We start from the raw sequence: 25,152 nt of genomic DNA, 5'->3' as shown, positions 1-25,152 counted from the left end.
AAACTCTGAGGCTGAACATACACCACCATTTATTTTCCTGCTTACTCTATTAAATTCTGACCTGTGAGAACAGACCTCTTCGAGTTACATTAAAAAATACACTTTAAAATATCTCTGTCAACTGTAAATCTGCTTAATTTCCAATGAAGGTATTATCAGCTAGCAACTAATAAAAATCTCTAATGGAATGCTTCCTAGTGGGTATTATAAGACCATGAAGTCATTAACCAGTTTTGATGTGATTCAAGTCAACAATATAATTTCTAACTAGAATATTAAACTTTGGAGGACAGACAGAAGGACAAACAAAAATGTGTTACAGGTTGAGCATCCCTGCTCTGAAAAGTTCCAAAATCCAAAAGTTTTTGAGCACTGACATGACATGCTCATTGGAACACTTTGGATTTCAGATTAGGAATGTTGAACCAGTAAGTATGCAACAAAACTATTCCAAAAAATCTGGAAAAATCTGAAATCCAAAACACTCTGGTCCCAAGCATTTCAGATAAGGGGATATTCAACCTATAATGCTGTCGTGATGCACAGATAATGCTTTCAACTCAACCTACGGTGCATTTCTTTTCTGCCTTCTTTTATACTTATGAACACTTCTGCTGACTCCTGTAGACTTTAAGCTCCTTAAACAGAAGCTGCAACTGTTTTATCTATCCCTTACCACCTAGCACAGCCTGCCTGGAACTCAAGGCATTCAGTACAAATACTCTGATGACGGCCAGGCGTGGTGGCTCACGCGTGTAATCCCAGTACTTTGGGAGCCCGAGGTGGGCGGATCACGAGGTCAGGAGTTCGAGACCAGTCTGATCAACATAGTGAAACCCCATGTCTACTAAAAACACAAAAATTAGCCAGGCGTGGTGACACGTGCCTGTAGTCCCAGCTACTCAAAAGGCTGAGGCAGGAGAATCGCTTGAACCTGGGAGGCGGGGGTTGCAGAGAGCCGAGTTGGTGCCACTGCACTCCAGCCTGCAACACAGCGAGACTCCATCTCAAAAAAAAAAAAAAAACTCTGATGACTGAAACACTCATCCAGTTGCATTCAAGTCCATTAAGTTTTCTGGGTTTTTTTCACATATCTCTAAAACAGCCCTTTGAACAATGCTGAGTATATCAGATTTGCAATGTAATGAGAATAATTTGTTATTTCAGATAAATTATATTACAAAGCCAAAAACTCCCAGCCTGGTACCTCTAATCCCAGTCCTGGTAAAAGTGAGTTTTTCATCCAGTATCAAGTATATATTTATTCTACAAGAGGACAAAGCCTTGTTATAATTTCATTTTGAAAACAAAAATCAGTAACTAATCTGAACTAAACTCTTACATAATCAGAATTCTTTCAAGATAGAAGAGAAATTCCCTGTATAATAAAGGAAAATGTCCCAATAGTTTATTTTGCAGTATTTACAGAGCTAGGCTGGAACACCCTCTGAAAAGTGTTACATAGACAGCTTGTGCAGTCACTTTTTAAATCTTTCACTTATTTCCCATGAGCATTTCTCCATCATCAGTCGAATCTACTTATCCAGAGAATTAAAAAAAAATCAACCAGTTAACAGAGAGAGAGGCATGAATCTCATACATGATATCTATGACTTAGCCTTACTTATATCCATCAGTTTTAAAATGACAGGAACAAGATTGTGAAGACATTAGACTGAATCATGAAACTGTTGTTTTATATGACAAAAATAGTTGAATATCAGCAATTTCATGTGGTTCAACATAATACACAGCATATACAAGCTAGATGGCTGGGAACATACTTCTTGCCAGAGAATGGTCTGTTAGGGACTTTTAAAAAGCCTAACTCTCTGTTTTCCTCTGGTTTAAAGCTTTGCACAGTTTCCAAGTAAAGAAAACCCCAGTGTTGTAACTATTTTCAACCCGAGATGTTTGCATTTTCCAAAACAGAAGATGCCAAAAAGATTAATGACAACTGAACAAAAACAAACAAAAAAAAACTACAAGATTTTTGTATACTCATTTTTGAGAAACTAATGTGTCCTAAAAGGAGCCTTTGGTTTCTTCTGTTATAGTGTGCTCAATCATATATAGCCCAGGAGGTAATCTTTTATTTCTCATTACCCCAAGGGTAGTTATTAAAGGTCATACTGACTTCTATTGTTGCAAGGTTTACATGACTTTTGAATATTTGTTATGAGTAAACTTTCTGCAGTTCAATCTAGTCCAACAAAATACTAAATACACTTAAAAAATTTTTACAGACACTGCTTAAAACTCAGGGTTTCAGACAGACCTCAATCAGCAAAGGAAAGACTGAGGTTCTCTTATGTCTTTTATCAGGTTCACGCTTTGTAAAACTTTACAAATTAAGGATGCCTGTTTTTCTGTTGTTGTTGTTTTCTTTCTTTTAAAATTAAAAAAAAAAATTTGTAGAGACAGGGTCTTGCTATGTTGCCTTGACTGATCTCAAACTCTTGGCCTCAGGCAATCCTCCTACCTTGGCTTCTCAAAGCACTGGGATTATAGGCATGAACCACTGTGCCCAGCCTGTTTTCATTTTTTAAATTCTTAAACATTGCACCTACAGGGGGATTACTAAGTGAATCTAGAGATCAAGAAGAAAAAAGTCAACAACAGTCTTACAGAAAAACGGGCAAAGAACAACCAATGGTGTACAGAAATGGAAATACCCAGTGGTTCTTAAATATATGAAAAGATGTTCAACTCTCATTCAAGATAAAAATGCAAATTAAATCACACATTGATTCACCCACTGAATTGGCAAAGATCAAAATGTTTGATAACACTTACCCAGGGTAAAGACAACATTTCTGGTTGGAGTATAAATTGTTACAATCTCTGTGAAGGGCAATGTCTATCAAAGTAAAAAATGCACATCCCCTTTAATCCAGCAATTTCACTTCTAGAAATGTATCCCTACTGATACATTTTAAATGACAAATATAAAAGGTTTTTCACTGTGGGACTATATATAAACACATGAAAATGGAAATAACCTAAAAGTTCATCAACAGTGGATTAAATAAACTATGATACAGATAATGTAATAATACGCATCTCTTAAAAAAATAAGGAAGCTCTATTTTTTAATAGAAAATGTATATTTGTTTTAACATATAGAATATCTCCGAAAAGACACAAGGCTCTAGGGATGCTGGTTACTCCCATGGAAGGAAACTGGGTACACCTGAGTGGGAAGAAATCCCACTGTATTCCTCTTAATACTTTCTGAATTTTGAACCATGTAAATATGTGACCTATTCAAATAGTAAATTTAAAAATTTAAAAAGGAATTAGCAGCCTTTACAATTAATTTTTCCAAGTTGTGAAGAGGCTTATACATCAGACTCACATGAGAGACAAGAAAGGAATTCTTCAGTGGCCTCCATTGCTATCTGAGTAAAATCAACCTTTTCGTCATGACCACCATGGCCTCAGCATACCTCCCTGACCTTCTCTAACACTCTTCTCAATCCTGATGTTTTAGTCACTCAGGCCTTTAACTCTAATCCACAAACACGTTGGGCTCTTTCCTTAGCCCACAAAGCTCTTTCTTCCCTCAGGTCTTTTTATAGGTCGGTCCTTCTTGTAATTTAGGTCTCCTATCAAATGAAGTTATCTTCAGAGGGGTCTTCCCTGACCACCCAGTCTGAAGCCGCTTCCACTTCTAGCCTGTTCCTCTCATCACACTGCCCTATTTTATTTTCTTCTTTATTACCACTACCTGAAATTATCTTGTTTTTATTTTTTCACTTGTCTATTGTGCTCCCTACTAGAAGTTAAGCTCAACGAGAATAGTATCCCCCTGTGCCTAGTATGGCCTAACAGGCACTCAGTAAATATTTGTTCAATGAAATTCTGGTTGAGTAACTAGACTCCTTCTCTTTTGGGATCATTTTTCCCTAATGAGTTCTAGTTAATAAATTAAAGTTTAGAAGTTGTTGAATGAATGTAGCTACAGGAATCCAGGCATACTTTTAAAACAATAAAACATTTTAAAAGGAAAACTATCAAGTCACTCCAACTTTAAGAATTTATTGAGTACATTACAAAACTATACTCTTCCCTGATTAAAAATTTTTTCAAATTCAAGAAAACAGAAGAAAAAGGAAACCTACAGAGCTATGGGGGGGAGTTCCTGAATCCACAAGACAATAGTGAGAAAAGTACATTTCCCAGAATAAGTCAATCCTGGTTACAGAAGTACCATTACAGCAGCTGTCAGGAACCTAAGCTAAACTCTAAGTTATTTCAAGTTAAATTCTTTTTTTTTTTTTTTTTTTTTTTTTTTTACAGAGTTTCACTCTTGTTGCCCAGGCTGGAGTACAATGGCATGGTCTCGCTTCACTGCAACCTCCGCCTCCCGGGTTCAAGCAATTCTCCTGCCTCAGCCTCCCAAGTAGCTGGGATTACAGGCGCCCACCACCACGCCCAGGTAATTTTTGTATTTTCGGTAGAGACGAGGTTTCACCATTTTGGTCAGGCTGGTGTCGAACTCCTGACCTCAGGTGACTCACCCACCTCAGCCTCCCAAAGTGCTGAAATTACAGGCGTGAGCCACTGCACCTTGCCTCAAGTTAAATACTACATATTACAATAAAATTCTAATATATTGATTGAGGGAAATCCTTAGCATCTACTTTTATTTGTTATATTGTTTTTGTATCTGACACTGGGTTTGATTCTGGATGTATGGAGAAAAGATAACTAACATTTATTAAATACAGATCAGTGTAAATATGTACATATGTAAAAACATGACTAGGCATATAACTAAATTTTTTCTATATCAGGCTAAGATATAGAACATATTTCTGTCATAGCCAAATATTTCTCTAATTAAGAGCTGAACTGCTTTGTAACTGTTGTATATAAGGAAAACCTAGAAACAAGCATAGTATTATGTGTTCAAGTCAGTACTTGTAGGATTTTCCCAGTTTACAGGTATCTCTAAGTATAGATTCTAAAATGATTGTGAGGATTAGATATGCACTTGTACATAAAAAGGCTATTTCTCCTTCCTCTCCTCAATCTGTGTTACAATTTTATAGAAATGCCTAGCCAGTAAGGCTCATCTAGATAGATCAAGTCAAGCTGAAGATGAATAAGAAGGTACATGACTCTCAAGTCACTAAACCCAATAGGATAACAACAGAATGCTCCGACTCCCAAGCCTCGGTGTGTGCTGGCAGTTTACAGGATTACTGCTCTTCTTTCAGGTTATAAATAACTACAAACCGTCCTTGTCCCCAAGGAGACCTTAGCAGCCAGCTCAAAGGTTAAAATATGGAATAATTCTCACTTTGGATGCAACTTTTCCAGACAGCAAAAAAATCAAAAAAGCAGAAAATGTAATGCCAAGTTAAGTTAGGGCAGGGGGATCATTCCCTTGCCCTAGAAACTATCCACTGTGTAACAGTTATTGATATAAACATGTTAGCATAATTATCTACCCCAAAAATATGTCCAGGAAGAATGCAATGCATCTCTGCTCCAAATGCTGAAGTTTGTCTTAGAAAGGGGCAGCTGCCACTCAACCACCTTGCAGGAGTGCAACTCCCTGGACCTTAAAAAGACTTCTTGAATTTTTGTTTTGCTTTTAATTTAGGCACAAAGGACTACTGAGCTAAACACATCCACATAACAACATCAGAGGAAAAAAATTCCTCTGTCTCCATTTGGATGGAGGATCCAGCAGAATAATGGCCGCAACAAGCACAGGTTTCACAAGATCTGGGTTAATACCATCAGGTGACATGCTGCTGTTGTTAATTACAGAACCCCTGCTAGGAAGAAAAACTCCTCCAGCTGCTTTAAAAAAAAAAAAAAGAAAGAAAGAAAATAGGGTTCCTCAGATTAGACTTTTCCACAATGGGAAATACCTGAAATGGAAGGACAGGAATCCGGATCAGGAAACAAACCTGATTACAAGCGGCTATTTCACTTCAAAGTGGGTCTCAGTTCCAAAAGAGAACATCTTTAGAAATGAAGTCAGAAAGGCAAATGCAAACAATCAACAACCTCGCCATTCTCACAAATTAGAATCGTGTGTTGATTCCACTAAATGTCTTGGGGACAAATCTTTAGGGCCACAAAGAGTGAACTTGGGAAAGATGAAGATTTTAATACATCCCACATATTATGAAAGATGCCTCCTCTAGGTTGAGAAAATTTACTTATTCTAAAGAAGAGCTGAAAAAAGAATCAGAAAAGGAGGAAGCAGGGAAAAGCCCAATGGTAAGAAGATTCCATTTATTACATAGGTTAATATTCTCATGGCTATTTTCCAATTTGAAAGGTTATGGTCTTTCACCCACTCCCCTCAATGACGACTATGAAGAACCTTATAAAATCTAAACAGTAAACAGATGAAAGGGCTGGCCCTAATACTATTTAAGCATGTCCAATCTGCAAGGAATTCAAAAACAGAAGGGTCATTTCATGAAACAAATAGAGCTTATATAACCCCACAGAGTCCCCTGGTTTTTATAGAAGCCAAATTCAACAGGCAGTTCTCTTTGGCCATCTATACTTCAGCCAAGCCATTTAAAAATATTTCTTGCTAACATGATGCGGCTATGGAAGGGACCCAAGGAATGGATTTCAAAGGAGAAAGTCTAATTAGTCGTAGGGCATACATTTTGAAATAAGTTCATTAACTTGGAAACTGAAAAGGCCCACCTGCTCCAGAGGATTTGGTCTCCTACAAGGGCAACCGATTATGTTCAGCATTAACTATTACTATCCAGCAGTAAAGAATTCAGTATTCCCATGAGATACTTTTCTTCCTGAAAGGCACCTAGACCTCCTTCCAACTGTAAAAGAGAAGAGAGGTGTATGTATGTTTTTAATCTTCTCCTTTACAGTCTTAACTAAAAAAACCTAACTACTATTTACATGGACCATGTGCCTTACTTGGAAACAATCTGCAGAAAATAAATTCCCTCCTCTAAAATTATTAAAAATAAGCAAAATTATATGTTAATGTTACAGTTCTAAGTAAACGAAATGGAACAAAGGATGGGCAGGAATTTCTGTTTTAAGTGTTCATTCCAAAATTCATGACTCAAGGAAAAAGTAAAACCACACAGGCAGACAAAATAGGGAAAGTTAGACAGAATGTCTGTCTTAACAGAATTTCCTGGCTCCTGATGATGTGTGTCAGAATTTAAAAGATTAAAAAGCAAAAACACCTATTTAACCCAACATAACTCTGACAAAACATACACAAGCTTTGGAGGCCAAAATCTCATACTACAAAGTAAAAGTTATAAGATGTTACACAAAATGGTGGAGAGTTTTTTTCTGTAAGTTACACAGAGAGATAAGAGCTCCAAGGTAAAACACACAGAGGCAATTTGTTCAAAATCAAACTCCTTTTATAAAGTAAAATGAAGCCTACAAATTTCTTTAAGGTATCTTTTTTTTTTTTTTTGAGACAGAGTCTTGCTCTGTCGCCCAGGCTGGAGTGCAGTGGTGTGATCTCAGCCCCCTGCAACTTCTGCCTCCTGGGTTCAAGCAATTGTCCCACCTCAGCCTCCCGAGTAGCTGGGATTACAGGCACGTGCCACCATGCCTGGCTAATTTTTGTATTTTTAGTAGAGACGGGGTTTCTCCATGTTGGCCAGGCTGGTCTCAAACTCCTGGCCTCAAGTGATCCACCTGCCTAGGCCTCTCAAAGTGCTGGGATTATAGGCATGAGTCACCGCACCTGGCCCCAAGTATCTCTTTTCATAAACTGTAATTCTAATTTCCCTGAAGGTCTTTTATGTTTTTGGGTTTTGTTTGTTTGTTTGTTTTTTAGATAAGGTCTTGCTCTGTCGCCCAGGCTGGAATGCAGTGGCACAATTATGGCTCACTGCAGCCTAGACCTCCTGAGCTCAAATTATCCTCCACCTCAGTCTCTTGAGTAGTTGGAACTACAGGCATGTGCCACCACACCTGGCTAATTTTTGTATTTTTTGTAGAGATGGGTTTTTACCATGTTGGCCAGAATGGTCTTGAACTCCTGAGCTCAAGCAATCTTCCTGCCTCAGCCTCCCAAAGTGCTGGGATTACAGGCATGAGTCACCATGCCCAGCATTCCTGAGGAACTTTTCTAGGGAGAAAAATAATCTGACTCTAAGGTTTCCATATCATATATTATCAACCACTGATTAAAAATTTAAATTCAAATATCATTTCTCCCCTTACCATTATTGTAAAGTCTTATCCTATATCTAGAAATCACCAGAGAAGATCAGAATAAATAGTTCTGGCTTACTCCAGGTAAGAATATTTAAAATAAAACTTTTTTTGAAGCCACTTATGAAAAATGTTTATTTAACACTGTAATGATTCTTATTTTAAAAAGAAAATCTTACATGCTTACCTTATATGACTTTAACTTTTTAACTTTACCTATCATTTGCACTAAAATGAAACAGTAGATTGTACTCAAGAGGTGTATTTTTAAGTCATGGTAAATGTTTTTATGCATTTCATTCTGCTTTTTCCCTCATGATTAAACTATATTTAAAATAAAACTATGTAAAAACTCACCAAGTTAAGTCAGTAGGAAAACTCTAATTTGTCTTGTCTAACAGGAAATCTCTGTTGGAAATAGAGAATATGAATCAGACTTAACTAGATTCTGAATCTCATACAAGTCTCTACTTACTTTGTCTATTCCTAAAAAGGAAAAATCTCACAAAAGAAGGTGATACATTTGCAAAGAAATGACTAGTAAAAATTTACTAGTCAAAATTACCATTCTTAGGTCAAGACGGGTGGATCACTTGAGGCCAGAAGTTTGAGACCAGCCTGGCATCATGGCGAAACACTGCCTCAACTAAAAACACAAAAAATTAGCCAGGCGTGGTGGTGCGCGCCTGTAGTCCCAGTTACTTAGGAGGCTGAGGCACAAGAATTGCTTGAACCCGGTGGTGGGGGACGGGCTGGGGGCAGGGTGGGGCGGAGATTCCAGTGACCCCAAAATCATGCCACTGCAGTCCAGTCTGGGCGACAGAGTGAGACTCTCTCAAAAAACAAACAAAAAAATTACCATTCCTTTATCTCATCACTAGCTCTGAATGCTCTATTTCTTAGTCATCTCTCAAAAAAAGGTTATACTTAGAAATGGAAGTCAGAAAAATCCAAGCTGATTCTCCTTTTTTTGAGATACAGTCTCAGCTCTGTCAGCCAGGCTGAAGTGCAGTGGAGTGATCTCCACTCACTGCAACGGCCACCTCCCAGGTTCAAGCAATTCTCCTGCCTCAGCCTCCTGAGTAGCTGGGATTACAGGTGCCTGCCACCAGGCCTGGCTAATTTTTGTATTTTTAGTAGAGACATGATTTTGTCATGTTGGCAAGGCTGGTCTCAAACTCCTGACCTCAAGTGATTGGCCCACCTCGGCCTCCCAAATTGCTGGGATTACAGGCGTGAGCCACCACACGCAGCCCCAAGCTAGTTATTCTAATAAACTGACCTATGAGTGCAGCAAAAATGAAGTGACTTGTCTCGTGTCAATACTTACAAGAAAAGAGAGATCATTGTTGCCAGCTCTTTCACAAAATGCTGAAAGAATTATTACAAGTTTTAATGTAAAACACCCTTTTAAAAAAGTGCCCTATGGGTAAATTACACCAAAGCAAGATGCATTTAAACAAAGCCATGTATCCTATGGTTTCTGTTTAGAGACAAGGTCTCACTATGTTGCCCCAGCTGGAGTACAAAGGCTATTCACAGGCCTGAACACAGCGCACTATCTCAGCCTCCTGAGTAGCTGGGACTATAAAGGCACACGCGACCAGGCCTGGCCCTATGGTTTTAATAAACAACTGTGACAATGAGATGCAGAATGGTGGACATTAAAGACTGGATTAATACTGATTATACAAGGGAGAGAAAGAGGTTCCTGTTGAAGACTGGAGAGAGAGCCAAGCAACACCAACCTCTGATAATCCACCGTATCCTACAAAGTAGCTCAAAACAGAAACAGGGATAAGAGAAGTAGCAATGCTTCTTGGAGTCTAACATAGGCAGAAAATTCCACTGCTATATTCTCTTTTGTGAGAAAATAAAGTATTGCATAAATCATGGGTAAGTGATTCCTTAAAAATAGAATCTCGGCTGGGCACAGTGGCTCACGCCTGTAATCCCAGCACTTTCAGAGTCCGAGGCAGGAGGATCACAAGGTCAGGAGATTGAGACCAGCCTGACCAACATGGTGAAACCCCATCTGTACTAAAAATACAAAAATTAGCTGGACATGATGGTGCGTGCCTGTAGTCCCAGCTACTCGGGAGGCTGAGGCAGGAGAATCACTTGAACCCCACAGAGGTTGCAGTGAACCAAGATCGCACCACTGCACTCCAACCTGGTGACAGAGCAAGACTCCGTTTCAAAAAAAAAAAAAAAAGAGTCTCTTTCTGAAAATATAAGCACCAACTTTAACTAGTACATTGGTACAAATAAGATTCTCTTAGACTATATAATAGCTTTTGGTAAACAAAGTCCAGTTACTATCAGTGATCAAATAGCCATCACCAAAAACTGTGCTAAATGACTGATGCTAAAACAGGGCAGTCTTAATCAGATACCATAAAATAAATTCACTTGCGGTCAGGAGTTCGAGACCAGCCTGGCCAACACGGTAAAACCCCATCTCTACTAAAAATACAAAAATTAGCCAGGCATGGTGACGGGTGCCTGTAATCCCAGCTACTTGGGAGGCTGAGACTGAAGAATCGCTTGAACCTGGGAGGCGGAGGTTGCAGTAAGCAGAGACTGTGCCAACAATCCCACGTAGTTCAGTTAATAGTAGCAGGAGTCAGGCTGAATTCATGCAACAAATATTTACTGAGTATCAACTGCAGGGCATTCTTTGCGACACAGTGGTAAAAGAGACAGACAAGGTTCCTGACCCTCTGAGGATAGAAAGATAGAAGGCAGAAGATATCAACCAACTCTTAACAAACGAAAATGAATAGCTATGATTCTTAAAGCAGAAACCAATACCTTTAGTCCCTTACTCTCCAATTTTTTTTTAAGCTTAAGGTTTGGATTTCTCAAAATTTAAAGCATCTGACAATACTGCTAAGGGCTGAACAGGGAGACTAACATACTGTTGGTAGGAGAACAAACTGGTACCACCACTTTGGAAAATAGTTTATTATCTAATAAGACTAAAGATTCTACAATTCTGCTGCAAGTACATTGTCTAAAGAAACTTCTGTACATGTTCACAGCAGCATTGTTCATTAACAGCCAAAAACTAGAAACAATCCAAGTGTCTATCAACAGAATGAATACATAAATTGTGGTATATTCATATAACAGAATGCTATATGGCAATGAAATCAAACTACAGTTCTATATAGCAACATGGATGAAAGTTATGAACATACATATTGTTAGGTTCTTCCTGAAAGAAGACATAAAAATGTAAAAATCACATAATATATTATTGCAATTTATACAAAGTTTAAAAACAGTTTAAAAACTAAATTATATTGTTTTAGAATGAATCCTAGGTGGTAAAATCATGAAGAAAAATAGGGATATGATTATCATACGTCAGAACAGTGGTTATTCTGAGCAATGGTATAGGTTATGATCTAGAAGTGAGACGCAACAGGCTTCTTCCAGGTGTTGGCAATGATACATTTCTAGGTCTAACTGGTGGTTACATAGGTATTTGCCTTTTGTAATTAATCCTCACATTATACAGTCATGTTTTGTGTATTTTTCTGTTATATTTCATAATAAAAAATGTTCAGGCCAGGCATGGTGGCTCACGCCTGTAATTCCAGCACTTTAGGAGGCTGAGGAGGGTGGATCGCTTGAGATCAGGAGTTCAAGACCAGCCTGGCCAACATGGTGAAACACCATCTCTACTAAAAATACAAAAAAAATTAGCAGGACATGGTGTCACACACCTGTAATCTCAGCTACTTGGGAAGCTGAGGTGGGAGGATCACTTGAACCCAGGAGGCAGAGGTTGCAGTGAGCCAAGATGGTGCCATTACACTCCAGCCTGGATGACAGAGTGAGACTCCGTCTCAAAAAAAAAAAAAAAAAAAAGTTCAAAGCATACATGATTAAAATAACCTAATAGAGTAGATCTCTAGCCTCCAATGATATATAAGTGTGAGTACATCTTGCACATAATACAGTTTTTTTAAAAAAAAAAAAGATAATTTAGGATGAGAAGTCAGTAATAAAACAAGGCCACCCAGGAATAAATACCTATAGGCAGGATTTTCTATTACTTTCTTTGAATTTAAATGCCATACCTAAGATCTATATTTCAGGGAAATTTTCTGTACTAATATAAAGGTTTAAATCTACATATGACTACCACCAGGAACCATGAGTTAATCCCCAAATTATTTTGAGACAAAATCTTCTGAAAAAGCAAAGCCAAGACACAAGTATTTTTTTATTTTACTAGTTTAATCATGGCCTCTGATGGAACCTCCAGTAAAATCCCAACTCCCTCTGAGTGAAAGCCTTACAATGGCCAAAAGGGTCCTGCACAATCTGGACTTGATTACCTCTCTGGCCTCATTTCCAGCTATGTTTTCCTGATCTCACTATGTACCAGCTACACTGCCCTTTTTTGTTTCGGTTCCTCAGAATAGGCCCATTCCTGCCTTGGGGCTTTGCACGTGTCATTTTCTGTCTGAATAAATCCTCCCCTCGATGTTCTCAGGGCACACACCTTCACCATTGCTAAGACTTTCCTTGTCACCATCTCTGTAAGGTCTTCCCTGACACCCTTAAAAATGAATTCCTGGCTGGGCATGGTGGCTCATGCCTGTAAATACCAGCACTTTGATATGCCGAAGTGGGTGGATCACTTGAGGTCAGGGCTTCAAGACCAGCCTGGCCAACACGATGAAACCCCATCTCTATTAAAAACACAAAAATCGGGCCAGGCGCAGTGGCTCAAGCCTGTAATCCCAGCACTTTGGGAGGCCGAGATGGGCGGATCACAAGGTCAGGAAATCGAGACCATCCTGGCTAACACGGTGAAACCCCGTCTCTACTAAAAAATACAAAAAATTAGCCGGGCGAGGTGGCGGGCGCCTGTAGTCCCAGCTACTCGGGAGGCTGAGGCAGGAGAATGGCGTGAACCCAGGAGGCGGAGCTTGCAGTGAGCTGAGATCCGGCCACTGCACTCCAGCCTGGGCGACAGAGCGAGACTCCGTCTCAAAAAAAAAAAAAAAAACACACACACACAAAAATCAGCCGGGTGTGGTGGCACACACCTGTAGTCCCAGCTACTCAGGAGGCTGAGGCAGAAGAATCGCTTGAACCCGGGAGGCAGAGGTGGCAGTGAGCTGAGATTGCATCACTACACTCCAGGCTGGATGACAGAGCAAGACTCTGTCTGGGAATAAAAAAAAAAAAAAGCAATTCCCTCCCTTAACAGCCACAATCCTATTCCTGCTTCATCATTTTTTTTCTATAGCACATAAAGTCATCTACCATCCTGTATCTTTTTACAATCTGTCTTCTCTAACTGGAAAATAAGCTCTACCAAGGCAGGTTCTTGTCTGTTTTGCTGCTGCACCCAGACAGTGTCTGGCGCATGGAAGGCTACAAATACTTATTTAATAAATGACTGAATTAATGTTTTCTTTTAGATTCCCCTGCTTGAAAGATTAGACAGTAACTCTATACAAAAACAAAAAAAACAAAAAAAACCCCAGAATGTTTCCCCCTTCTGTATGTCAAATTAACAAAGTTTATTCTACTAACAAGTTTCAGGTTTAGGCACTTACTATTAATGAGTCAGAAGATTAAGACTTCTAAAAAGTTGATACAAACATAACTATATTTTCCCTTAACAAATGTGTAACATTGGCCAGCCACAGTGGCTCATGCCTATCATCCCAGAACTTTGGGAGGCCGAGGTGGGTGGATCACCTGAGGTCAGGAGTTTGAGACCAGTCTGGCCAATATGGTGAAACCCTGTCTCTACCAAAAAATACAAAAATTAGCCTGGTGTGGTGGTGGGCACCTATAGTGCCAGCTACTAGCCAAGAAGCTGAGGCAGGAGAATCGCTTGAACCTGGGAGGCAGAGGTTGCGGCGAGCCACGATGGCACCACTGCATTCCAGCCTGGGTGACAGAGTGAGACTCCACTTCAAAAAGAAAAAAAAAAAAAAGTGTAATACCTGTTTTTAATGATAACAATGCCATTGAGGGCACAAAGAGACAAGAACTCTCATGTACTGCTGGTGTGGTGTAAATCAGCATAACTATTATGGGAATTACTTAACAATATGTAACATAAAGACTGAGTACTTACTATATATACTATTTAAGTTTGTAAAAAGTGAGCACATTTTACTTTTATAGTCAGAAAAAAAGTTTTTTAGAAGAAAGAATCATGCAAAAAAAATATATAATTTCAATAAAAAAGTTCTTCAGCACCTTGGAAGGCCAAGGCAGGCAGATCACTTGAGGTCGGGAGTTTGAGACCAGCCTGGCCAACATGGTGAAAACCCGTCTCTACCAAAAAATACAAAAATTAGCAAAGCATGGTGGCATGCGAAGAGATTGCAGTGAGCTGAGATCATGCCACTGCACTCCAGCCTGGGTGACAGAGTGATACTCTGTCTCAAAAAAAAAAAAAAGAAAGTTCTTTATACTGTATTTTGACTCCAACAAAAGCAATAAAGTCTTCTGTTACATATCCAGATGAAGTATCTCAAGAGGGTAACTACAGTTAGAAAAATAATGGTTTTTTACTTAGGAACTAAAAAAAGTTTTATAGCAGTTTCCAGAGTGGAAGGGAAAACAAACTCTACGGTGTTAGTGTTCCACATAAGAGCACAATTTTCTTCTAAAGAAAGATTTAAGATAGGAACATTTCTCTGTAGCATAAAATGTGGGACTGATGTGACAAAGAGCAGGTAAACAATTCCATTCAAACTTGGTGACTACGATGACATAGGGAAGATAATTCACTAAACGAGATTGCCTACTGGGTGACATGACAGATACTTCTGAGTATACATATAGTGCTTATACTTTTGAAGGAATATGTCATCTATGTTAAAGTTGGCATAAGCCTAGATCCAAAGGTTACTTTCCAACCACAATACTTATTACCTGAACCAAACCCTAAGACAAGAACAGATCTGAGATAAAATACACAGGCATCTGATATACTAGTTCTATTTATTACTCTGATTTCTATTTGAAGGTCTTATTGGTTGTCTTAAAAAAAATTCAGCACATAAATTCTCAAATTCTGAAAGATAGCTGATATATTCATAAGACAGGTGGCTGCCCAAACTAGTTGTTAAGAAAGGAAGTCCTACTCAAACGCTTGCAGCAGGCAGAGTGTGTTATTAGAGAAGAGTAACAGTTTTCATTTGTAACACTTCAGGATTCCAAGTGCTCAAAGCTCTGAATAGGAGCCAGGTTTAAAGGGTGAAAAAACACAGAGCATAAAAATTAAAAATATACTCAACCTCACAATAATGAATAAGGCACAGTGGATTAAAGACTCCAGAAAAAATTTATAAATGAAAATCATTGGTAATTGAAACATATGGTCCTTGAACAAAATTTAAATGTAGTAATTCTAATCAAATATCAAGGTGAAGACATATTTTTTAAATGCTTCCTTTGGCTAAGAATGCTTCAAGAAACCCTTCTATAAATATCAACTATGTCTGGATCACACTGAACTTAGAAAGTAACATAAGAAGAACATGAACTGGATTGGAAATCACTAAATAGTCCCACACTCAGTAGGGAGAAAATATTCTAGAAGGCTGGGCATGGTGGCTCACGCCTGTAATCTCAGCACTTTGGGAGGCCCAGATGGGCAGATCACCTGAGGTCAGGAGTTCAAGACCAGCCTGGCCAACATGGTGAAACCCCATCTCTACAAAAACACAAAAATTAGCCAGACATAATGGCGGGTGCCTGTAATCCCAGCTACTTGGGAGGCTGAGGCAGAAGAATCACTTGAACCTTGGAGGCAGAGGTTGTAGTGAGCTGAGATCGTGCCACTGCACTCCAGCCTGGGCGAAAGAGCAAGAATCCGTCTCAAGAAAAAAAAAAAAAAAAAGAAAGAAAGAAGGTATTCTAGGAGTTAAAAAGTAGTAAAAGAAAGCTTATAAGGAGAATAAAAGGTGAGCAGTAACTGAAATTTATTTAAAAACACCTAATAACATGAGACAACAGAAATGCAAAATATTAAAATGCAAGCTGGCCAGGTGCTGTGGCTCACACCTGTAATCCCAACACTTTGGGAGGCCAAGGCAGGAGGATCACATGAGCTCAGGAGTTCAAGACCAGCCTAGGCAACATAGTGAGACCCTGTCGCTAAAAAATTAATTAAATTAAAATAAAATGTGAAGTTGCCAAATTTATCAGATTCCAAAAAGAATCCGTAAGGAAAGAAAATTTCAGAGCCTCTCATTCTCTGATAAAAGAAGACCATTATTCCAAAGTATGGAAGGTTTTCCTCATCCCTCTCCCTCCCTCAAATAATGACTATAAATACCAAAGTGTTGGACCCAGTGGGAGAACTCAAATAATGAGATAGTTTAGGACAAAATCAAACCATTGAAACAAAAGAAGAGGAGAAGGAGGAAGAAGAAGATGATGATGAGGACAAAGACCAGAAAAGATATGTACAAAGTTGTTCACTGGTTGTCTGTAATGCAATGGGGGAAAAAAGGAAAACAATTTAAATATCCATCAAAGGGACTGTGGAAAACCTGTGAAATATTCATACTGTATAATAAAAACAAAACAGCTAAAATGGGAGACCTAGATCTGAATCTACCAACATGTACAGATTTTGGAAAACAAGAATGAAAACAAGACTGCTGCAGAACTTTTATATATATATATATATGTGTGTCTTTATATATATATATAAAGACACACACACATATGCACATATGTACTCACACGTATATAATTGTCTAAAAATTAAGCACGCAAAGCAATACATTTTCATACATACACACATACATACACATCTACATTGCACTGGAATGATACACGCTAAATTCACGGTAACAGGTGGTCTCTGGTAGTGAAGGATGGAAACAGAACAGAAAGTATAAATAAATAAAACTTTAGCTGACAGTGTCACAGTCTCTTTTTGTTTGGCTTTTTCTTTTTTTAAGCTTTTCAAATCTATGAATTCAGGAAAAATGGTAAATTAGAAAAGCTAAAGATTGCTTAATGACTTGTGATACAGAAAAAAAAGCTAAATAGCTCAAAGCAATATTTTAAATAGATACTAATGCAGCCTAAATCAAACCAAAAAGAGCCAATGAATTCAGTCCAGATCATCTCACTAATGAAAATCTTGTGTTGGTAAATATTTTTTCTATAGCTGATGGGAATTATACAGCACTGGGGTTCCTTAAGCAGCGAAACTAAAGGGACTGACTTTATATATGTCAATAAGAAAGTACATCTTTTTCTTTCTTTCTTTTTTTTTGAGACGGGGTCTCCCTCTGTCACCTAGCTGGAGTACAGAGGCTCGATCTCTGCTCCCTGCAATCTCTGCCTCCTGGGTTCAAGCAATTCTCCTGCCTCAGCCTCCTGAGTAGCTGGGATTACAGGTGCGCACCACCACGCCCGGCTAATTTTTTTTGTTTTTAGTAGAGATGGTGTTTCAGCATGTTGGTGAGGCGGGTCTCAAACTCCTGACGTCTGTGATCTGCCCACCTCAGCCTCCCAAAGTGCTGGGATTACAGGCGTGAGTCACCATGCCCAGCCAGAAAGCACATCTTAAATAAAAATAATGTTCATAGTAATCCAACATATCTTCATTGAGACCATAAATCCTTATATTTTGCCTTAATTTTGTTTATTCCTCTAAGAACCAATCTCTCTTTTAATCATCTCAAATTTCAGTACCTGAAACTCAAAGACAGATTATAAAAACAACACTTGAGGCTTTTTTGCCTTCTTGAATTGACTTAAGCTTTTTTTCCTTCTTTCAAATATGTTTTTCCTCCTTCTTCCTTGACTTTTCCCATCTCCAACCTGTTGTTGTTTTTTTTTTCCTTCCATTCTCTCACCAACAGTTGCTTTCAACTGCTAGCAAGCCTCTGACATATTTATATTTTTCACTTCTTTAAGGAAAAGATGCTCCCACTCCACAGCCCAAACGTCAAATAAAGGGGAAAAAATTTATGTAAAGAGTACTAACCATATTTTGATGCCTTTCCTTTCTGTATTATGGCTAGGAATAAAGCTCTAATTGCCAAACAAGAGAGCAAAATCAAACTTACCTGTATGTTTTATCATCTTTATAACATTTAAATTTATCCAGGGTCCTCTGTTTCACAAGTCACTTTGGTTAGGAATTATAAGGCCACTTAAAATAGGCCACTATAGTTGAGCACTATAGTCTAGTGGAAACCATAACCTCAAGATTCACAGTAGACAAACAACCTAGGCCAGGTGTGGCGGCTCATGCCTTTAATCCCAGCACTCCGGGAGGCCAAGGTGAGCACATCACTTGAGGTCAGGAGTTCCAAACCAGCCTGGCCAACATGGTGAAACCTTGTCTCTACTAAAAATACAAAAATTAGCCCGGCATGATGGGGCAAGCCTGTAATCCCAGCTACTTGGGAGGCGGAGGCCACAGTGAGCCAAGATCACGCCACCGCACTCCAGCCTGGGCGACAGAGTGACACTCTGTCTCAAAAAAAAAAAAGAAAGAAAAAAAGAGACAGAGAAGCAACGTGTGCATTTCCACCCCCATCCTCCTTTAAAAGGATTTCCAAGGTCCTTTCCAGTTAAATGCTTTAAGCTATATAACCACTCCCTCATAAGCAGTATTCAATGTTTCACAGTCTTCGAAGTACTCTGACATTTATGATCTTATTTGGGATTTTCAACAGCTCTGTGAGGCACACAGAGCAAGCAAGTATTTTACAAATAAGGGAACAGAAGCTCAGAGTTCCAATTTGCTGTGGTCACATGGCTATTAACGGGCTTGAGTTCGGAACACAAAGTCTTTTAACTCCTAAACCAACACTTTGCAATTCCTTTGGGGTGACTCTTAGATCAGGTATGGTCTTTTATTCAACATGTAGGAATGGGAAAAATACCTGAGAAAGATACCTACATTCCCTAGCTTTCAGTTCCAATTTCATTTTCAAGTGGCAACTCAGTATGAATGTATGTTCTTTTGGCAGGGCAAGGTGACTCATGCCTGTAATTTCAGCACTTTGGGAGGCCAAGGCGGGCACATCGCCTGAGCTCAGGAGTTGCAGACCACCCTGGGCAACATGGTGGAACCCTGTCTCTACTAAAAAATACAAAAAAAAAAAAATTTGCCAGGTGTGGTGGTACATGCCTGTAGTCCCAGCTACTCGGAAGGCTGAGGCTGGAAAATCACTTCAGCCCAGGAGGCAGAGAGGTTACAGAGAGCCGAGATCATGCCACTGCACTCCAGCTTGGGCTACAGAGTGAGACATCGTCTTAAAAAAAAAAAAAAAGTACATTATTTTGTTCTAATGAATTTGGATCACCATTATTAATGGAGACCTCAACAAATCATTAATGGGTTCATATCTACTTCCACGACTGGGTCCTGGGAACGAATCTTATGTTGTAATTATTTTTATTATTTTTTAAATTTTTTTATTTCTTGAGATGGAGACAGAGTCTTGCTCTGTCACCCAGGCTGGAGTGCAGTGGCGCAATCTCGGCTCACTGCAACCTCCGCCTCCCAGGTTCAAGCAATTCTCCTTCCTCAGCCTCCCAAGTAGCTGGGATTACAGGGGTGCGCCACCACGCCCAGCTAATTTCTGTATTTTTAGTAGAGACGGGGTTTCACGATGTTGGCCAGGCTGGTCTCAAACTCCTGACCTCAAGTGATTCACCTGCCTTGGCCTCCCAAAGTGCTAGGATTATAGGTGTGAGCCGCTGTGCCTGGCCCTCCTATGTTGTAATTATTTCAGAATGACTTTTCATGCTTTAGCACCTGATAATCAATTTTTTCAAATAAAATATCTATTGTTTTAACATGCCAGAGTAATTCTTCTAGCCTAAGTTTTCAAGAAACCAGCATCTTTCTCCATAGCTATCTTCCTCTCCTTCGCCACAAGCTTACAGAATTAAAAAGCACAATTTTTACCATTCTTTAATTATACTCATTTCAGGTGTCTAACATGACTAAAATACTAACTCGCACCTCTTCGATTCAATTGCTTAAGCTAAAAACCCTATCTTTTCCTATCCTCTTTATCAGGAAGTCCTGTCAGCTGTCCTGCTTCTCAATGTATTCCATATTTGTCCATTTCCGTCCAAGCCAGAGTTTTCTCACCTGAATAGCTACTGGTTTCTAATTCATCTCCCAGCTTCCTCTGTACCCCAATTTATGTATTCTTCACATGATAGCCACAGTGGGCTTTTAAAATGTAAATCCAGATATTGCTCCTTCACTTAACCACACTTAGAATTCGAGCTCTTTATCTGAACCTACAGAGTCCTATAAGAGCTGGCCCATTATACCAAATTCATCACCTACCACTCTCCCTTATCACTAACTTTACTCCAAAAACACTGGGTTTTCTCTCTACAAACAAGCCAAGATTGTTTCCATCTTAGGGCCTTTGCATTTTTCCCTCAGGCTGGAAGAAACTTCTTCCAGATATTCACATTGCTTCTTGTTACTTAGGTCTTCTCTGACCACAGCCAAAAGCAGTAGCTCTACGCCTACACCTGCTATGAATTTGTTTCATGTGACTTAATCCTCTACACTGTCTACAGTCTATAGCCTGATCATTCAGGTGCACTTATAATAATCACATGTGGTCCTGCAGGGCTGAGACTCAGAACCTAGACAATGGGGGCTCTCTTGAAAGAATGCCCATTTCTAAGTCTGAAGCAGCCCCCTGGTCTTTTTCTTTTCAGTGCCCAACAGAGTACCTACTAAACTCTTTTTACTTTGGGTGTACAATTTTTAAACAAAGCCATACTTAATCTTAGAAAATTTTCCTATGATGTTGTTTAGGTCTCTCTTTTTAAAAATTACATCACACCTCTAGATTCTGTATTTTTTTATTTGCCTTAAAGAAATCAGCCAGGAGCGGTGGTGTCCCATTATGACTAGTCTTTTTTTTCTTTAATTGATAGAAAGTAAACTATGGGCTGGGGTGTGGTGGCTCATGCCTGTAATCCCAGCACTTTGGGAACCAAGGCGAGCAGATCACCTGAGGTCAGGAGTTTGAGACCAGCCTGGCCGACATGGCGAAACCCCATCTCTACTAAAAATACAAAAATTAGCTGGGCATGGTGGCGCATGCCTGTAATCCCAGCTACTCGGGAGGCTGAGGCAGGAGAATCGCTTAAACTGGGAGGCGGAGGTTGCAGTGAGCTAAGATTGAGCCATTCCACTCCAGCCTGGGCAACAAGAGCGGAACTCAGTCTCAGAAAAAAAGAAAAAGAGGCCAGGCATGATGGTGAATGCCTGTAGTCCCAGCTACTTGGGAGGCTGAGGCAGGAGAACTGCTTGAAACCGGGAGGTGGAGGTTGTGGTGAGCCGAGCTCGTGCCACTGCACTCCAGCCTAGGCAACAGAGCAAGACTCTGTCTCAATAATAATAATAATAATAATAATAATAATAATAATAATAATAAAAAATAAGCAGAAAAACAAAAAGTAGAGATATGAGTATTTCTGGAGATGAAGAGCTAAATAATACCAGCAATTTTAACAAATGCCTTATACAGTGATAGTAAAAATTGACGAAACTTGCTAATACTAAATTTTTCCAGAGTAAAAGACTAAGCTGATTTGAATAAACTGATGGAAGTTATTAACACTCTTTGTGGGCGAGAAGTTTGTACCCAGAACATCCTGCATTGTGCCTAGCACAGAGAAGGTGCTTCACAAGAAAAGTCTGGTGAATAAAGGAATAAAATAGCTCTGGAGATATAAAAGGACTTAATAATACCCAGTCAAATGATTTCATTTTACAGATCAAGGAACTGAACCCCAAAGCAGCTTAGTGGCTTGCCCAATGTGATAATAATACACAGGAAGCCAGCAGCAGAGTTCGGAACAGTACCTAGCTACTAGCTATCATACTATCTCCTCACAGTTATGTGGGGGAAAAAAGAGACGTTGGGCTCAAGAATTTCAGTGTGGGTAAATGAAAGATAAAAGACCGGTGAAAAATAATCAGACTGTAATTCAGGACACTGGGTCCAATAATGATTGACAAATTGGAATAGCACAAGAAAGATATTGGTGAGGCACTATAGTTACCTATTAAGTAGGGTCCAAATGGGCTACCAAATTCTCTCCATTATCAGAAAGGATACTAGAAACAAAACCAGAAAACACACACAAAATTGCCTTCCCTCAACCTAGCTTTCCAGTCTTGTCTAATGTGACTGTTCAAATTAAGTCAACTGTCAAGCTACTCAATTCCACTGCTCACTCTATATTCACAACAAAATTAAAGTGGCTATACAAACTGGATTCCTCCTAAGGATATGGAGTTACAAAGATAAATTTGCAACTCTATTTGTTCCTGGCTCCTATAACCTTTTCTTATTTTCAATTCAACCAAACCTTTACTGATTAAAACAGCACAGACATAATTTGACTGATTCTTAAGATGTGAAAGGTATCTTTATTTCTTGAATAAAAGGCATCCTTTATTTCCTCTTTCAAAGCAAAGATTCATCCTATCATCTTAATCAAATTAGTAGCAAACATTTAGAGTACCCATTTTGTGATAGGCCTATGGATCATTTAAATTTTGGAAGAATAGGCCTGGCACTGTGGCTCATGCCTGTAATCCCAACACTTTGGGAGGCCAAGGCAGGTGGATCACTTGAGGTTAGGAGTTCCAGACCAGCCTGGCCAACATGGTGAAACCCTATCTCCACTAAAAATACAAAAATTAGTCAGGCGTGGTGGTGGGCGCCTGTAATCCCAGCTACTCAGGACTCTGAGGCATGAAAATTGCCTGAACCCAGGAGGCGAAGGTTGCAATGAGCCAAGATCGTGCCATTCATTGCACTCCAGCCTGGGCGACAGAGTGACACTCTCAAAAAAAAAAAAAAATTGGAAGAATAAGTTTTCCCTACCTATACTACTACAGGTTGATCATCCCTAATCTGAAAATCTGAAATGCTCCAAAGTCCAAAACTTTTTGAGCACGGATATGATGCTCAAAGGAAATGTTCATTAGAGGATTTTGGATTTTTAATATTTAGATTAGGAGTGTAAATATTTCAAAATAGGAAAAAAATTAAAAACCTGAAACACTTCTAGTCCCAAGCATTTTGGGTAAGGGATGCTCAACCTGTAGTAGAGTCACTACTACAGACAGATTTTAATCTTAAAGCTAACAACTAATCTTAACATTAGTAAATGTGTTTCTATTGCTTGTGCCTTTGTCAATCAACATAAAAAAATATTCATTGGATGCAGTTTGAATGTCCAGTCCCAGGCTGAACTGCCAATCTCACCATTGCCAATGTCTCTGTGTAGTTTGAATAAGGAGAAAGTGTTTCTGGCCTTGAAGACCCAGGAGAAGACTCAACTTAAAAGAATAACTCATATTTTCAAGAATGTAGAGTTTCTCTTCAGTACATAAAATTTCCTCCATTAGACAATTTCCTACCATCTCTTAAATTCTTCCTTTAAATAGCAATAAATGGTTATCAGCCATTTAAAAGTCACCAAGACTATACCCGACCCTTTCACCCCTGCATACCAAATGGAACAAAAACACAGTAAAACCAATTTTAAACATCTAGAATAGTCAGATAGGAATTCAAATCAGGAAGGGAAACTTTGGACTCTAGACACAAATTCACTTCAAATAATACTTAAGGAACTTATAAATATATTTCTAAGGATTGGGCCCCTCAAAGTTACAAAACATGGGGAAGAGTTAACACTACCACTTTATCATTATTGCCAGAGGTGGTTGCTTTAAGAACTGTCTTACAAAGGTCAGCGTTTTATTGGGTCTTCCAAAAATCAATCCTTCACAATGAGAAATGGACATCAGTTAAATAAACTGCTAGAATAAGAACAAGTCAATATATCCATAAGCTATTGCTATTCTCAGGGCCTGAATTCTAGTGCAGGCTTGAAGATACTTTCCTGAATGTGAATTTCCTCATTTTTCTTTCCCTCATCTTTAATTGAGGGTGACTGTGTAAGAATCTCTAAGGTCCCTTCAGTGCTAAAGTTCTATGCCCCTTTGGAAACACTGTTAAAATTGTTTCTACCTTTTTTCATATATGCATTTTATTTTAAAGAAAAGCAGTATATATATAAGTAACTTAAATAATTCAGAAATTACAAGAAGTTACAATTGAAAAGTAAGTTTCCTTCTAGATTTAAAATCCCTCTCTAAAGCTTTTAGAGAGGGATTTTTTATATCTTCGGAAAAAAACAACAAAAAAATGAACATAACAGGCATCTACCAGCATATATATATATATATAAAAAATACAAATATACATGTATTTTTTTCCCTGTAGACACACTTTATTCTTTCTAATGGTTGCACAGAATTCCACTGTTACCCTGCTGAATGGTTTCCATGCTTTTGCTACTGCAAACAATGCAGCAACAAGTGTATCTAAACATAAGCACAAGTAGGCCCAACAGCCTGCACGCTGTTTATTTTGATATTTTGAAATTACCCTCCAAAATATATCAATACGGTACTTCCAATGTGACTCCCACTTGAGCATCTACCCTCTTTGATACATTCAGGATGGTCAGAGATAGTCACAGAAGAGTGGGTACAAAAAAAACCTTTAAGTAGAAGAGCCAGTGAGATTTAGACCAAAAAAAGAAAAAGTCAAAAATGCCTTTTATAAATACAAAAATAATATAAATATATAATATACACAATATATAAGTATATAATAGATATGATATGTGGTACTTTGTTTACAAGATTTAAGTGTTGATGCTTCCTTGCGGAGCTCTGAACGAAGATATACAGACAGGAAAAAAAAGTTTTTTCTATTCAAGGAGAGTAGGTGAGCAACTTGTATTGCAAATCCTATGAATCCCAAGAAGGCCTAATTCTGTCTTAGGTCAGGACGTGAATTTAAATGTACAACTAAATTCCACTACATATAATCTGGCCTCTTTCACCCAGAAATGGTTATCAGCACA

General features: G+C 38.8%; 1 protein-coding gene across 13 annotated transcripts in view; it reads right to left on the bottom strand.

Moving 5' to 3' along the window:
* SPOP (speckle type BTB/POZ protein) overlaps positions 1 to 25,152 on the bottom strand; it is an 83,345-nt gene that overhangs the window by 30,719 nt on the left and 27,474 nt on the right. For 2 of the 13 annotated variants that reach the window (XM_077968661.1, XM_015119238.3), the window contains 2 exons: positions 8,548 to 8,598; positions 6,688 to 6,821 (listed from right to left, as the gene is read on the bottom strand). The exons of 2 other annotated variants lie outside the window; for them this stretch is intronic. The gene's annotated coding sequence lies outside the window, so the exon portion shown is untranslated. Of the gene's footprint in view, positions 1 to 6,687; positions 6,822 to 8,547; positions 8,599 to 9,520; positions 9,562 to 11,924; positions 12,047 to 18,272; positions 18,859 to 25,152 lie in introns of those variants that run through there. 9 more of the 13 variants (XM_077968658.1, XM_015119237.2, XM_077968662.1 and 6 more) reach the window with 8 other exon arrangements.

Source organism: Macaca mulatta, chromosome 16, assembly GCF_049350105.2.
Source record: "Macaca mulatta isolate MMU2019108-1 chromosome 16, T2T-MMU8v2.0, whole genome shotgun sequence".
Classification (NCBI taxonomy): domain Eukaryota; kingdom Metazoa; phylum Chordata; class Mammalia; order Primates; family Cercopithecidae; genus Macaca; species Macaca mulatta.
This window is presented reverse-complemented; position numbering and strand designations above follow the sequence as displayed.